Consider the following 18,044-nt stretch of genomic DNA (forward strand, 5'->3'; position numbering starts at 1 on the left):
CTGTGAACATTTATGTATGAGTTTACATGCATATTAATTTTTATGGTTTTAAGGAAAATCAAATCAAATATTTTAATGAAAATAAAGATGCTCACCTTATACTTGAAAACCTAGAAAACATAGACATTTCTTACAGATGATGTCACTCTTGTGTAGAGTTAAAAAAGAAAGAGATGGAGGAGAAGTTGGACTTGGTGTACAGAGCTCACAACTGGCATCCCTCCGAAAAGGTCCTGGGGCATCACAACAAGTGGATTTTTACTGGAATTTTTTCTGATGTAACCATCAGTGGAATCAGACTGCAGGTATTGCTCAAGAGGTAGCACACCTGCTTCACAAGCACAAAGTCCTCATTTCAGCCCCCCCTCACCAAAAAAAACAGAAAAAAATGTCAGTAGCATCCACATAAAAATCTTGATTTTCACTGTTCAATAGTTCAATGCATTAGCAACACTGGGCCTGAATTTTCTCAGATACAATGCTCAGATATAGAGATCACAATCTGTTTCTTTAAAAATCAACTATTTTCATAGTATATTTTATGTACTAATATTTGTAGTGTGCCACTATATGATTTTTTAAGTTTTCCTTTTGCGTAGACCCTTCTGATGATGTTAAAAAAAACCTTGACACAAGTATTTAATAAGTAAAGATAAAAAACTTGATAAATCTTAGTTGAACTTACTACAAATTAGGTATATACTCTCTTTTAAGAAATAGTCCTTTGTTTACAGGTATCAGTGCTTTAAATGTAAATGTAAAATTTGTTCAGCTTTCTTTACATGAATAAGTAATCTCTGGGTTTTTGCCTGAGGTTTTGGCCCAGAGTAAAATAAAATTTATCATTATTTTTCATAAACGAAGGAGACTTTTTACATGAATTAGGAAAAATTAACCTCATAACAGTTCATTCATTACACAGGTAGGAAAATATTTTGCTCAATTATTAAATACTTGGTTTTCTCATTTTTAGGGATATTTGAAACTTTCTAGAAATTGATGTAGAACCATTGGAACATAAGTAGAAAAAAAGGTAGCACCAGAAAAGCTAATAACAGAGGTCACATGAAAGTACGTGAATAATTTATAAATATTTATTATTATAAACTTAAATTCAGTAATTCAGGAAAGAATGTGTTATGCCATTTTTTGTGATGCTGCCAGCTATTTTCTGTAGTTAACACAACAGTCTGTCACTGATTTTTCTCAAAAGATTCATTTCTAGTCTCTTCTTCTAGATTCCTTCTTCTGAAACCATTTTTGTATCTTCTTCCACTGGGATAGCACCATCAGTGATATGTGAGTAATCTAAATGAGAGTATACTTGTAAGAGAACACTGAAAAAGCATATGTGAGTGATTCTATGCTCGTATTTGTTATAAAATGGACCACATTTTTAAAGTTAAGGGTTTTATTTACAGTACTGGGTTTGAACTGAGGGCCTTGTTCTTGCAAAGCAAGCACACACTACCACTGAGCTGTATCTACAGCCTTATGTGCAAAATTTTTATGCAGTTACTTTTGTCCATTGGACTGCTTTAGAAAGTAACTGTACATTGATTATCCAAGTTATTAATTCTTTTCATCACCATAATTCACTACTCCAAAGAAAATGAGTTTTAATTACAATCTAACAATCTCATAAAATCTATGTTTTATTGTATTTTATTCATAGTAAATATATATGCTTTAGCTTGTTTGAAAAATCTGAAAATATTACCATCCATCTTCAGACACTGTTCATTAGAAATGAATTGTGTGGCTATGAGGTAGACATGACTTCAGAGAATTAGCAAAAGAATAATTATGATTGTTAAGTCTTTTCTAAATTAATGTAAAATTACCATTTAAAATAAAATGAATATTTTTAAATGAATTTATATTTATGCCCTTTTAGAATGAAGTTACAAAATATTATCAAATGATGTCCAAGAGAAAACTATAGAAAATTCTTCTGAACTTTCTGCAATCTCCCATTTTTCTTTTATGTGTTGAATCAATTTAGAATAAATATCTGAGAATGAAAAAGTTTCATTACAGAGATACTGACACTTTGATAGAAACATATCATTGAAGTATATGAACACAAATTATAATTGTAGAATTTTAAAAATCTACTTTCTTCTCTCTTTATCCTAGCACCACTTGATTTCCCCACAACTCCATACACAGGTTCTTCCATCACTTTTATTTAATTGTGTTGCTTTTTTGTCTTTCCTCTGTGCTACAACACTTCCTATGCTCCTGTATTCTCTCCTGTATGAAAATACCTTTTTCATGACACCAAGTAGTATGTCTGAGACCCTTCACGTGACTTATTTGCTCTAAGCAATAGTAACTGGTAGAAGGTCAGAAGGGTAAGGAATGTTAGAGAATTTAGAAACAGTTCTTGAGATGTGAAGGGATGTGGTCATGGTGATAGTTAATTAGAAAACCAGCAATGAACTCAGGTCCTCTGCTGTAATCAAAGTGCCATCTACATGGCATCACATATGGAATCACAGGCTTTGTACATGACATTTAAATAAGTCTCCCCTCACTCTCAGTAATGCAAGGAATGCATTATTAATCTCTACATGTGACCAGCAAAGCACTGTAGCCAAGCACAGGCTTCTAGAAAGCTGTGATACAAATCAGCTATTACTCCCTCTGGCACTATGAGCAGCAATACCCACTTTACTTTCCTAAAAGGAAGGCTCTAAACCTAAGGTCTATTGAGGGCTGTTTTCTAGTGACTGGTGGCCCTCAAGCAACAGGGTTGGTTTCAGGATATGAGAGATATGGCAGAAAAGATTACTACCTTGAGTTTTGATCTCTCCCTAGTACCTTCAAGAAAGCCCCCTTCACATCCTTGTTCCTCAAGGTACAGATCAGAGGATTGAGCATGGGGGTGAGTGCAATGTAAAAAAGGGCAATAAACTTTCCTTTGCTCTCAGAATACCTGTGAGTAGGTTGGAGGTGTGTATAAATATCCGAGCCATAAAAAAAGAGAAACCCCCAGGTGCTGGGACGCACAAGTTCCAAAGGCTTTTCTGTGCCCAGCCATTGACTTGATCTTCAGCACTGCACAACCAATGTGGGCATAAGAGCTTAGAATTAGTCCTGTAGGAATGACTAAGAATATGGTTCTGGTCACAGACATCTTGGCTTCTGTTCTTCCTGTGTCCTCACAAGCCAATTTTAGGAATATGGGCATCTCACGGAAGACGTGATTGAGTTGATGGCCACAGAGAAGCAGGCCATCACAAGACCTGTCTGAATCAGAGAGTTCATGAGATTTCCCAACCAGGAAGCCATAGCCAATGCTCGGCAGAGACCAGGGTGCATAATGGTGGTATAATGGAGTAGATGACAGACAGCATCATAGTGGTCAAAAGCCATCGCCACCAGGAGCACACACTCTGTGGAGGCAAGGGCAAGAAAAATGAAGAGCTGGGCCACACACCTCACATAGCTGATGGTCCTGTCAAGGCCATGAAGGTTGATTAATAGCTGGGACGCAGTGCTAGGGATAGCAGAGGTCCAGGAAGGAGAGGTAGGAGAGAAAGAAGTACATAGGTGTGTGAAGTTGAAGGTCCAGTTGGGAGAGAACAAGGATGGTAGTGTTGCCAAAGAGAGTCAAGGAGGAGATAATTAAAATGAAGACAAAAAGGGCAAATTCCAGTTGAGACCAATTAGAGAAGCCCACCAAAATGAAGCCCTCTCCTGATCTGGAATTGAATCTTCCTATAGCCTTTCACCTGAAAGAATTGCAGCAGACAATTCAATACCTCTTATGAAGACTGCAGGTTAAAACATCATACCCAGCATTCCATAAATATTCCACAATCAATGATTTTATTTTTTATTTTGCTTTCTTTTAAAGTTTGTCCAATTTTCCTTTTCTTTAGACTGGTGATCACTGAATTACGACGACATGACCTTCATTTGATCTCTAGTCCTGCTGCCTGTTTTTTTCCCATGACTTTATCCAGACCACTCAGTCCTTGGCTCTGACACTTCCTTTCGCCAAATAGAAATGACATGCTGCCTCCCTTCCAACACTGAGATAAAGATGCAAAAATACCATAATGTGGCAACTAGTATTAAAAATCTAGTGACGAACTAGGCTGCAGCACCCTAGTTGGGGAACTTGCTGACAGGCGTGGGCCTGCACACTGGCAACTGTGTTGCCACAACTTACATCAGAAAGAGGGGCACATTTGGGGTTAGGACAAAAGTGACTTTGTTCTGGCTCGAATGCGCATGGTTTATCTTTCTTTTTGATTACTTTGGTTTGTTTTTCCAGTGCTGGGAATAGGACCCAGGGCCTCATGCATGCAAGGCGAGCACTCTACCACTCAAGCCACATACCCAGCCCTTTCTCCTGTACTTTGTTTTTGAGGGACGGTCTCACTAACTTTGCCAGAACTCCCCTTGAATTTGAGGTTTCCCATCTTTGCCTCTCAAGTAGTTGGGATTACTGTTGTGTACCACCATAGCTGGCTCCTGGGTTTTCTTATGATAATATTTCTGGAGTCAGATGTATTCCTAGTGACACCACCTGGTTGAAAAGCTCCATATACAACTCTAATGGATTTACCTACTAATGATTTAATGAAGAACTATTCAATAAAAAACTGTAGGGTTACTCTGGCTCAATCATGATAGTTAAGAGTAAAAATGGCTGTAGTCATGTCAAACTGAACCCAAGTAAGCACTATTCTAAGAACTCTGAATAAATTAACCCAATTGATCCTCCTAATAACTTTCAGTCAACTTTACCTATATGATTCTTATTTTCATAAGAGGACACCAAAGCACAGAGTGTTAAGTAATCTTTTCATTGTTAAAAAGCAACCCAATGCTTATGGCAGACTATAAATGAGTAAAGTAGGCTCCTAGTATTGTCTCATTTCTGTAAAAAAAAGGAGGAAGGGAAATGGTGAGACTATATCCATGCATAGTGTGTGTTTACAAGGATAAAGAAAAGTGTGGAAAAATTTACTCAAATTGCTCATTTTTATGCTGTTTATTGGAGAATCTCCAAGATTCTCCAATCTTGGAGAAGATTGACGAGGTTTACTGTAAATAGTCATGTGCTACACAATGTCATTTTTCTTCAGTAGACCACATACAATGTTCCATAAAATTATTTAATTCAGTCATTTTGCCCATTGGTTTTAACTATAAATTGGCTGTCCAAAGTATTAATTCATCACTTTAATTCACTATTGTAAAGTAAATGAGTTTTTAATTAAAATATAAAGGTATCTTCATATTTGCTTTTTCTTGATTTTATTCATAGTAAATATATATGTATACATTAGCTTGCTTTAAAAATCTGAAAAGATACTCTCCATACTTATAAAATGTTCATTGGAAATGAACTAGGTTGTTATGGGACTGACATGACTTTAGGAATTAACAAAAGAAGAATTATGACTTTTAAAATCTTTTCCTAAAATTACACATAAAGTTGTCATTTAAAATAAAATAAAGTATTTAAAATGAATCTGTCTTTATGTACTTTAAGAAAAAAGTTATAATATGTTAACAAATTATGTCCAAGAAAAAGGTTTAGAAATTTCTCTGATACTCTCTTCTGAACTTTTTATTATTATTATTCATTTGTTCACATGTGCGTACATTGTTTGGGTCACTTCTCCTCCTGCCACCAACCTCCACCCTCTCCCTGTCCCACCTCGCTTCCAGGCCGAACCTGTTCTGTGCTTTTCTCCAGCTCCACTGAAGAGTACAAATAAGCAATAATAAGAAAGACATAGCGTTTTTGCTAGTTGAGATAAGGACAGATATACAGAGAGATTCCTAGCATTGCTTTCATGTAAATATGTGTTACAACCCAGGTTGATTCATCTCTACCTGATCTTTACACTGGTTCCTGATCCCTTCTCATCTTGACCTAGGTTGCTTTAAAGTTTCTTTATTAGTTCTCTGGAGTGGGGACATTAAATTCTTTCACGTTTTGGGTTTTCTATCTAACCCCATACTTCCCGTATGTGTCCTCCTCTTGTCATGTAACCCAAGTCCTATAACATTGCTGTATTTGCCCTAGATCTAAAGACCGTATATGAGGGAGAACATATGATTTTTGGTCTTCTGAGTCTGGCTAACCTTGGTCAGAATGATGTTCTCCAGTTCCATCCATTTACCTGCAAATGATAAGATTTCATTCTTCTTCATAGCTGAGAAAAATTCCATTGTGTACAAGTACCACATTTTCTTCATCCATTCATCAATAGTGGGGCATCTTGGTTGTTTCCATAACTTGGCTACTGTGAATAGCGCCGCAATAAGCATGGGTGTGCAGGTGTATCTGGAGGAATCTGTGTTGTATTTCTTTGGGTATATCCCCAGGAGTGGGATTGCTGGATCATATGGCAGATCTATGCTTAGATTTTTAAGGGGTCTCCAAAATTTTTTCCAGAGTGATTGTACCAGCTTGCATTCCCACCAGCAGTGGATTAGGGTTTCTTTTTCCCCACATCCTTGCAAACACATGTTGGTGGTGTTGTTTTTGATGATGACTAGTCTAACAAGGGTGAGGTGGAATCTTAGTATGGTTTTGATTTGCATTTCCTTTATGGCTAGAGATGGTGAACATTTTTTCATGTGTTTTTTGGCCATTGGAATTTCTTCTTTTGAGAAAGTTCTATTTAGTTCAGTTGCCCATTTCTTAATTGGTTCATTGATTTTGGGAGAGTTTGGTTTCTTAAATTCCCTACATATTCTGGTTATCAGTCCTTTGTCTGATGTATAGCTAGCAAATATTTTCTCCCACTCTGTTAGTAGTGTCTTTAGTTTAGAGACCATTTCTTTTGTTGTGCAGAAGCTTTTTAATTTTATGAAGTCCCATTTGTCCAATCTTTCTCTTAGTTGCTGGGCTGCTAGGGTTCTATTGAGGAAGTCCTTGCCTATAACTATTAGTTCCAGAGTGTTTCTTGCTCCTTCCTGTAGTAACTTCAGAGATTCAGGTGTGATATTAGGGTCCTTGATCCATTTTGATTTGATATTAGTACAAGGTGATAGACATGGATCTAGTTTCAGTTTCTTGCAGATAGATAACCACTTTTCCCAGCAACATTTGTTGAAGAGGCTGTCTTTTCTCCATCATATATTTTTGGCCCCTTTGTCAAAAATAAGGTGGGTATAGTTGTGTGGATTCATATCCGTGTCCTCTATTCTGTTCCACTGGTCTTCATGTCTGTTTCTGTGCCAGTACCATGCTGTTTTTATTGCTATTGCTTTGTAATCTAGTTTGAAGTCAGGTATATTGTGATACAGCCAGAATGGCTCTTTTTCCTGAGTGTTGCCTTGGCTATTCTCGGTCTCTTGTGTTTCCAAATGAACTTTAAGATAGATATTTCAATCCCTGTGGTGAAAGTCATTGGGATTTTGATGGAAATTGCATTAAACATGTAGATTGCTTTTGGTAGTACAGCCATTTTTACTCTGTTGATTCTACCAATCCATGAGCATGGGAGATCTTTCCATCTTCTGTAGTCTTCCTTGATCTCTTTCTTCAGGGGTTTGTAGTTCTCCTTGTACAGGTCATTCACATCTTTTGTTAAGTTTTCTCCTGGGTATTTGATTTTTTTGAGGCTATTGTAAATGGAATTTTTCTATATATTCCTTCTCAGTTTGTTTGTTGTTGGTGTATAGAAAAGCTAATGATTTTTGTAAGTTGATTTTGTATCCTGCCACCTTGCTATACCTGTTTATGGTGTCTAAGAGTTTTTGGTGTAGGATCATATCATCTGCAAATAGGGATATTTTGACAGTTTCTTTACCTATTTGTATTCCTTTTATTTCTTCTTCTTGCTTGATTGCTCTGGCTAGAAATCCCAGTAGTATGTTACATAGGAGTGGGGATAGTGGGCACCCTTGTCTCATTTCTGATTTTAGGGGAAATGTTTTTGGTTTTTCACCATTAAGTATGATGTTGACTGTAGGTTTGTCATATATAGCCTTTGCAATGTTGAGGTACATTCCTGCTCAATAACAGCAGAAAACATTGGACATCTTTCCTTCATTCCTGGCATGAATCCCCATTAAGTATGATTTTAGCTAATGGTTTGTCATATATTACTTTTTATATTGAGGTATATTACCTCTATTTCTAGCTTCTTCAGGGTGTTGCCCTAAAGGAATGTTGAATTTTGTCAGAGGCTTTGTCTGCATCTATTGACATGATTATGTTTTTATTTATGTGCTGATTGCATTAATTGATTTTCATATGTTGGCCTAACCTTTCATTCCTGGAATGCAACCAACTTGATCATTGTCTGTGATCTTTTTTAATGTGTTGTTGAATTTAGTCTACCAGGTACTTTATTAAGAATGTTTTCTTCCATGTTAATCAATGAAATTGGTCTATAGATTTCTTTTTGTTGTTATATGCTTGTTCAGTTTTAGTATCAGGTTTATACTGGCATTGTATACTTAGTTTAGTAGCATTCCATTCTTTTTTATTTTATGGACTAGTTTCAAGAGTACTGGTTTTAGTTCGTTTATGATCTGATAGAATTCAGCAATGAATTTGTCCAGTTCTGGGCTTTTCTCTGCTGGAAGACTCATTATGTCTTTTTCAATCTCAGCCCTTAATAGATCTATTTAAGTTGTATATATCTTCTTGGTTTAATTTCTATCTACAAAGTTAGCTATTTCTTCTAGATTTTTCAGTTTATTTGAAAATAAGTTTTCCAGTATTCCTTAATGATACTCTGTATTTTAGTAGTATCTGTTGTAATATTGCCTCTTTTTTCTCTAATTTAATTAATGGTGTCTTCTCCCTCATTCTTTCGGTTAGTTTGGGTAATGGTTTGTCAATATTAATTTTCATTTCAAAGAAACCTTTTGTTGGCTTCATTGAATATTTATATTATTCTTTAGTCTCCATTTCACTAATTTCATATGCTAATTTGGGGATTGACTTGTTCTTGTTTTTCTAAGATCTTAAAGTGCATTATTAGTTATTTATTTGCTATTCCTCTGGTTATTTTAATGTAGGCACTCATAAGTGTAAACTTCCTGTTTAGTGCTGCCTCAGTGCATCCCATAGTTTCTGGTAAGATGTATTTTTTTAACTGACTTAAAAAAATTTGTTCATATTTAAATGACTTAATTTTTTCTTTATTGTTTTGCTGGGTATGGTACATTTTGGCCTTTACAAATGTTCTTACAATTTACCAAAGAATTTTATATTTCCTCCTTTAATTACTCACTCATCATTCTAGAGTGTATTGGTCAATGTTAATGTGTTGCACAGTCTGTATATTTTCTCTTGCTATACATTTTTAATTTTAATCCATTGTGATCTCTTAAGATACATGAAATAAATTTGACCTTTTATATGTGTTAAAACTCACTTCATGGCCTAAAATGTCATATATTTTGGAGACTGTTCCATGGGCTTCTGAGAAGAATGTCTGTTCCATAACTACTGGATGAAACTATCTAGATGTCTGTTTACTCCATTTGCAGTTTAACTCTGATGTTTGTTGATGTTTGTGTCCTGGATATGTAGCTATTGATGAAAGTGGGTTATTGAAGTCATCCTGTATATCATAATATCTGGACTTATCTGTCATTTTTTCACTAGTAGTGTCTGTTCTATAAAATTTATTAATAAGTTGTCACCTTCTGCATCTCTCCTAAGTGCTTTTGGCTTAAAGACTACTGTTGTGTCAGATATGGTATAGGTACCCCTGCTTGCTTTCAAATTCCAAATGTTTGGTATATCATTTTCATTATTTTGGTTTCAGTCTGTGTGTATCTTTATGAGTAAAGTGTTTTCTAGTAGACAAGAAACAGATACTGTTTTCTAACCAAATCAGTGAGTCTGTGACTTTGACTGGAGAGTTAAGGTTTGATAATTCAGGATTTTCTCTGGTCTCTTTCTGGTTAGTATTTTTGATTTCCCTCCCTTGCCACCTACGTCTTCTCACAGACACACACCTGTCATTTGTTTCAGATTCATGGAGATGCAGGAAAGTGCTAGGTGTCTCTAATTAACCATCACAACCCTGCACAGCAATATTCTCTTCTTTACATAGTCTAGGTGTGTACTAGGGTACATAACATAGGTTTCTGTAAGTATACTCTATGATGTACACACCATGAATAAATAGAAATTTGAATTTCTCACATAATATCCTCACCTTCAAAAGATATATGATCATAATTAAGACACATTTCTCTAACAGTTTTATTTTGACCTAATTCACATGTCATACAGTTAACATATTTAAAGGCACAATTATATAGCTTTCACTCCATTCACAGAAATGTGTATTCATATGCCTATTACATTCAGTCTTCATTTTCACCCTCAACTCTAAGCAGGATTAATGCACTTTCTGTCTCTAGAGGTTTGTCATTTCTGGACATTTCATATTAATTGACCCTTACAACATGGAATATTTTATGCCTCACATTTAACCTCTAGTATAATGTTTTCAAGATTCATCCATGTAGCAGCATGCATCAACTTGTCCTTCTTATGGCTGAACAACATTCCATTGTAAGCACACACCACATTTTGTTGATCCATTCATCTATTTGATGTTGTTTCCACATTTTCATTATCATGAATAAGGTGGCCATGAAAATTTGTGTATGAGTTGGTGGCCATGAAAATTTGTGTATGAGTTATGGGTACATATTGATTTTTGTAATTTTAAGGAAAATCAAGTACTGTAATGAAAATAAGGATGCCAACCACATATTTGAAAAATGTGGAAAACATGGAAATTTTCTACAGACAATATTGCTCTTCAGTAGAAGTAGAAAAGAAAGAGAAGGATAAGTCCAACTGTGTGCACAAAAGTCACACATTAGCAACCACCCAAAAAGCTGTTTGACCAAGATAAGAGTTAGATTTTTGCTGGAATTTTTATGTCATGTAAAAACCAATAGAATCCACATAAAATCTGTATTTTTATTGCCCTGATAGTTCAAAATATTCAGTAATACTGGATTTAAGTGGCAGCTGGGCCTTCAGATGCTCCACCCAAGCAGCCATCTTTTGGCACATTTACCCCATGTACTCTAGGCATTGGGATGTGCAACCCTGAGATCTTAAGAAGCAGACAAGAGAAAAATGTTGGAAAGTTTAGGACAGTATGTGAGCTTTGAGAGCAACTCATGAGGCCTTTTCCCGATTTACAGACCTTACCTGTACCAGCTCCTAATGATGGCTGCACAGACCCTGTTAAGTTCTCAGATAAAGGGAACTTGTTACCTCTCAGACAGTTACTTGTGATTTTGAACTCCTCTTTATCTTTGTAAAAAATTCACCCTTAAGCCCAACCAAATGAAGTTTTTCATAAGTGTCAATATGTCCATCCTACTTTTCCTTTTGGAATCACAAGGAAAATAAAATTCCATCTTCACAAATGCAGAGATCACAATCTCTTTTTAAAAAATCAACTTGAATACAGTATATTTTATATTTTTAAGGTACAGCTCTATGAGTTTATTATCTATTTATTCATTGGTGTTAAGATCAAACCCAGGGCCTTGTGCATGCTTGACAAGTGCTCTATGAGTTAGCTACATCCCTAGCTCACATCTGAGTTTTTAATCCAAATTGTGGTGAAAAATGCATAACATCCTGTCAATTTGGGGTACATAGTTCATTAGACTTATGTGTATTTTCTTGTTTTGCACCATCTTTTTTGAATAATGTAAGCCACATTCCTCTCAACCTGCAACACAGGCACTTAAGAAGAAAGTTGTATTAGCCATTATATTTTTGTAACACTAGTATTGAAAATACATTGGCAGTATGACTATTAGTCAAATGGTGCTCACAGATCATTAAAGCAAATTTATTTTTCTCTATCACTATGTCCTAATTGAAATTGTCCTTTTCTTTGCCCAGGATGAAACTTAGGTAGACTCACAACATTTTTTAATCACTTACAATAACAGTCCTGTGGACAGCTTAAGGCCCCCAAAATAATTTGATAAATGGTGTATGACTAAGGAATTAGTAAGTAGGGCAAGTCAAAATTAAAATAAAATTCTATTCATTCTAAGTGTGAACATCTTTCCCACACTATAATAAAACATGTAACAAGGAGGTTAAATATGAAGAAATGACCAGCAAATTAAAGTGGCTGTCACTGGTTTCTTCACTGAGGAGGAAGGATTTAGGAGTTCATTGACTTTAACTCCTATGCACAATTGCATGAAATACTACTGTTTAATCATTATTTTTTTGAAGAACTACTATGTAATTTCACATATTTTGTCACTTTTAATGATGTTTATGGTTAGTTCAATTTTCTTCTTACTTCATTGGCTCATCTACTTTTTTACTATTTAGGCTACTCAGATCTTTCTAAAACATTTGTAGGATATATCTTATTGCTGCATGCTAATTGTCTGTTGGTTTATGTACATTGCTACTGTCTCACAAGTTTTAGCTTCATTTTTCACTTTCTGAGGGGTGTGTGTGTGTGTGTGTGTGTATGCAACCATGTTCATTTAAAACAATACTTTCCTTGATGCCTTTATGGCTTGATCCTCATGATAAGGCCATATGGATATTATCCTGTGTGCTTTCTTGAAAGGTTTAGTATTTGCTTTTCCTTATCTATGACTTAAATTTATTTGGTGTTTTGTGTAACATAGAGATCTGTTTTTCCATGCCAATAACCTTTTATTTCAGCACCTAAACATGGGTATCAAATATAAATATGGAAGGATTGATTGTAATTCAATAATAAATGTGAACTCCAATACTCCACTCTCAGTATTGGAGAGATCATCAACTCAAAAATCTATAAGAAAATATTGGATGCAAATTACTCATGGACCAAATGGACATAAAAACATGCAGAGCATTGTATCCAATAGCAGCAGAATAAACATTTTATTCATTCATTTGTTGATGGACACTTAAGTGGACTCCATATCTGACTATTGTGAAGAATGCTGTAATGAATGAGGGAATGCTCATAATTCTTTGACATGCTGGTTTCACTTCCCTTGGGTGTGTGTAGTAGCAGGATTGCTGCATCTTTTTTTTAATGCTTTTCAATTATCAACTCTTTATTCTTGGAACCAACCTTAATGGTTATTAATTCCTCACACATTAAATTGTCTTAAAAATCATCATATTCCTTCTTATATGTATCAAAACTCATACTGAACAATGAGTTCTGGGTTGCAAACAGGATTAATTTTTTTCACCTATCTATAAGTCTTTGTCCATAACAAAAACATACACATGAATGCCAATACTGCTGAAGCTTATTCTGTCTAATTTTATTTTATTGTTTTAGGATCTGTCTTACAGTTTTTCATAATGACCTTAGTAAGCTACACTCCCACCAACAATCAACAAGGGCCACTTTTCTCCATATTCTTGCTAACACTGATTATCTTTAATGTATTTGGATAATTGCTCTGCTAATAGGTGTAAAGTGATGCCTCCATCCATCTCAGGGTCATTTTAATTTGTTTGTCTGTGACGATTAATGTCAAAGGAAAAAGTTACAATTTAAGGCTAGAGATCTCAGTTGCTTTTACTTTATATTCTAGAATCAGGCAACGTTTCACTTCATAATGTAGAATATATGTTCTGATGGGAGCAGAAGAAATTGGTTTTATTGCCACTGCCCCCAGACATAAAGACTGGTTGAGGTTCCTAATGTTGATCGTCATTAAGAGAAAATGACAAAACATATAGAGATAAACAAAAAATGCTTTATAGTTTTGGCCAAACCTGGGCAGGGAGAAATTCTTAATCTGTTTTGATCTTACTTGTAACAGTGTTAGGACTTGTAGAAAAGATGAAAGAAAAGCCAGGAAGTATGCATACAGAGATAGCCTTTCTCCTGAGAAATGAGTATTTCTTCTGTCATCAGGGCTGTCTCAGGAGACCCATTTTAATTCCTAGCAAGGTATTTCCTGTAGGAATCCTAATTCTTTGGACCCCCATTACAGTTTCAGGGATGAAAAAATACAAACAATATTAAAAAGTAGATGGATCATTTCAAAGTTACTTATCTTGTAAGGCAAGACAGAAAAACAGAACAATAGAAAAATAACTGATAGCTCACAGCATATCACTACAGGTTAGCTTTTTGCCAAGGTCAAAGTAGAGATAACTTCATTATCACATCAATTCAGCTGGCCTACTTAGAATTTGAATTTTAACCCTTTCTCCTGGTTTCTTGTATGTTCAAATACCAACTTGGTTTTGATTTGGTGACATGAAACTGTTAAACCAAAATTTTAGTCAGATCTCTGACATAACTGTGGGTATTGAGCCATTATAGATGTCCTAAAAACAAATTTCTTCAGTTACCAGTAGCAAGTTCAGACAGCAGATGAAAAAACGCCTAAGGGATTATTTATTGTTTTGTGACAAATTGGAGGAAGGAAAGCATACATTTTTATATTACACCTTCATTTTCTGCAGCAAAGAGGAGTGGGACAATGGGAAACAAGTAGTTTTGGGATGAGAGGATACTCAAGAGGAGAAGTACTTGCTTCTTAGTTGGTTGAGGTTTGTAACAGAATGAGGTGGTGCCTTGATAGTCAAGCCCTGGGGTTTTGAGCCAAGGTTTCTACACATATTCAACATTTTGTTTTTGCTGATTTTGCCACAAAATATCAACTAATTAAATATTGTTCTTCCCTTCATTCTCCTGCAAAGGACATAATTTCATTCCTTATGGTTGAATAATAGCCTATCGTGCATATATACCATACTTTTAATCCATTCATCTGTTGATAGTTACGTTGGCACAATTCTCCCTCCGTGCTTTTCTCTAAGAGCTCTGCTTCTGTCTCTAAGTGCATCACTGCATTGTTCTACCCATCCTAAACTTACCTGTTTTACATCCCACGAACTCTTACCAATTGTCAATTAAGCATCAGTCAAATTACCCAATGAAGTGAAAAGCAAGAGAATTAACCACCTCAAAAGGACTCAACTTACCAAAGATAGAATGAATAGGATTGTCTCTGCCTAAAATTTGAAGATATCTAGACAAATATTCATTCTTTTTGTCTAGTGCCAAAAAGAACACCCCTTCCCTCCCTTGTTCCCATGATATCTTCTTGGATTTCTTTTCCCACTCACAGCTGCACAGCTATGTTGATACTTGTTTTACTCTCATTAAATAGAAGGCTAGCAGTTTTATTTCTTCTGAACCTATACATGCAAAGGAAAACCAGATCCAAATTACTAGTAAAAATTTCCATGACTGGTAACCTTGAAAAAAAACATTGATTTTTGATATTGAGGCTAATTCATGATTCCCTGTTTAAACTCTATAAAAGATAAGGCTAAATTCAGTGATTCCCATTATAATTTGTTTCCTTTTATGGTGGACAAAATGTCTAAAAATTTATATTATTTTGTGCTTTAGAATCATTACAGAGTGAGCTCATCCAATCCCCACAGAAAGCCACTATTTATTTTTAAAATGTAGAGTAGCATGAATGATTCTTACATGTGTACATTAAAGTCACCAGGAGGGAACAGAGTCTGGTTAATAAGTTTCAGCTAAGTCCAAAGATTTTCACTTAACAAGTTCCTAGGAGATGCTATTGCTGCTGGCTTGGGTCCCCTGAGACACTAGTGTCTCTGGGAAAATTGAAAAGCACTTTCTTACCCTTTTACTCTTCCTGAGTACTCTTTATTATGCTTTTCATTGAATAGCTACTCAATTAAAAACATTAAAGTGTTTCCTTGATCAACTATTTAATTACCAGATTGAAAAAGAAATTATGATTATGATCTTATTGTGAAGCAGTTGATGGCAAACCTTAGCTCCCAGGATCTAAACAATGCCCGGTTTGCACTTTTCCTCTTCACTCTCTCAAGTTGCCTCCTACTTCATCACTCATTGCAAATTGACATCATACATTTATAGTCTATTTAGCTATAGCTAGGTGAATTCATTAATGGATACAAACACATACATTTTTGTAACATTGAAATAGACATACATGTCTGTATGAGATTTACACAGGGAATTTGGGAATATGGTTAGTGCTAAAGACCACAGAGAAACTAGAGTGAATTAAAAGTAGCTTAATAAGTTAACACTTAAAGACTGAAGTTTTTCCATAAAGATATTTGTATATGAAGAAGTTTGAACACTTACTATTCCCTTCACCAGATGTTTAGCAGTGGTTCTAATGAAACAAAATTAGAAAATTCTTAGTCTCATTATGTTCACATTAGACAAATAATGTATAGCCTCAGCTCTGACTGTCTTACAGTACAACACCACAAATATACAAAAAACACTTAAGAATGCTACAACACCACAAAGATACAAAAAACACTGGGAATGAAACATGACTAAATCATCACAGCAAAGATGCAAAGTGTTGTGGATACAAAGAAGAAAAGACAAGGATAATACACACTAAGGGATGAAGAAGAGAGAAATGACAGAAATTAACAAATTGAAACAGAAATAAATAGAATCTAAAGACATTAAAAATAAATGCTATGAAATAAAAATATAAATTTGAAGTACTCAAGGAAAAAAATAAAAATATTGGAATACAGCATGAATTTTTAAATAAAATACTAGGAAGCATTCCTAAAATTAAAGTTTTACCTCAGTTGATTTAAAGAACATACATGTTGTGTAGGAAACTGATCTACATTGGGTCAGCACTGAGATAGTTCCTGGTATAGCTGTGAATGTCTAAGATACAGACTCCTTTGAGTAAATAGATAAATGGATTAAGTTACTTGAGAGAAAAAAAAGAATCAGATACTTCTACAGTATTTATCACTGGAGGCCCCTTGGGCAGGGAGTGCCAAAATCAATAGGGTTGCCTCAGGATGTATCCTGGCAAAAATTTTGGTGGTTGGGTACATTGTGACATTACAAATAGTCAACTGATTTTTGACAAGGGGATTAAGACCACTCAATGGGTAAACAAAAGTCTTTTCAACATATTTGCTGACAAAACTGGATATCCACAAGAAAAAGAAGGTAGATGGATCCTTACCTTACCTTATATACAAGGATTAACTCAATGTATCAAAGACCTAAACATCAGAACTTAAACAATAAAACTCTTAGAAGAGCTCTTGTGGGAAAGATTCACACTGCAGGATTTGGTCATGATTTCTTGGATACAATGCCCAAAATGCAGGCAATAAAGAAAATAAGAGATAAATTGAATTTCATCAAAATTAACAACTTTTTTCATCAAAATACACAGTCAGGAGAGTGAAGGCGTGAAGAGCATAGAAAAATCCACAGTGGTTCAAGTGGTAGAGCAGCAAGCATTGGGCCATGAATTCAATCCCAGTACTACACAAAAGAAAAGAAAATCCACAGATTGAGAGAAAAATTGTAAGTCATATAAAGGACTAATACCCAGAAGTTGTAAAGAATTTATACAACTTTACATTCAAAAAGTGAACAATTCAATGTTAAAACGGTTGAGTAACTTAACTAGACATTTCTTCATAAGAAGATGTTCAAATAGCCACTAAGCCCCTGGAAAGATGCTCAGCCTCACTAGTTATTAGGAAATGCAATTCCAAACCACAGTGAGATACCACTTCACACTCATCTGGATGGCCAATTTTTTAAAAGACAGGAAAGAAAACCAAGTATTGGTGAGGATTTGGAGTAATTGGAACCTGTGTATATTGTTGGTGAGGATGTAAAAAGGATAGAGCTGCTATGGAAAATAGTATAGCATTTTCTGAAAAAATTAAAAATGAAGCTGGGTGCCCATGGCTCATGTCTGTAATCCTAGGTACTCAGGAGGCAGAGATCAGGAGGATCATGGTTTGAAGGCAACCTAGGCAAATAGCTCATGAGACCCTCTCTCTCTCAAAAAAAAAAAACCTTCACAAATAAAGGGCAGATGGAATGGCTCAAGGTGTAGGCTCTAAGTTCAAACTCCATACTGCAAAAAAAATTAAACATGAATTCCCATATGATTGAGCAATTCTACTTCTAGCCATACACTCAAGGGAAATGAAAGTAAGTACTATAACAGGTATTTGTACACCAATGTTCAGAGCAGAATTACTCAAAATA

At 35.2% G+C, this 18,044-nt stretch overlaps 2 pseudogenes; both read right to left on the bottom strand.

Moving 5' to 3' along the window:
• Window positions 1-2,796: 2,796 nt before the first annotated feature.
• Window positions 2,797-18,044, bottom strand: part of LOC109703441 (olfactory receptor 2Y1B-like) — a 30,969-nt pseudogene continuing 15,721 nt past the window's right edge.
• Window positions 13,124-13,242, bottom strand: LOC141418377 (small nucleolar RNA SNORA40; annotated as a pseudogene).

The sequence above is a fragment of the Castor canadensis genome, chromosome 16, assembly GCF_047511655.1.
Source record: "Castor canadensis chromosome 16, mCasCan1.hap1v2, whole genome shotgun sequence".
NCBI lineage: Eukaryota > Metazoa > Chordata > Mammalia > Rodentia > Castoridae > Castor > Castor canadensis.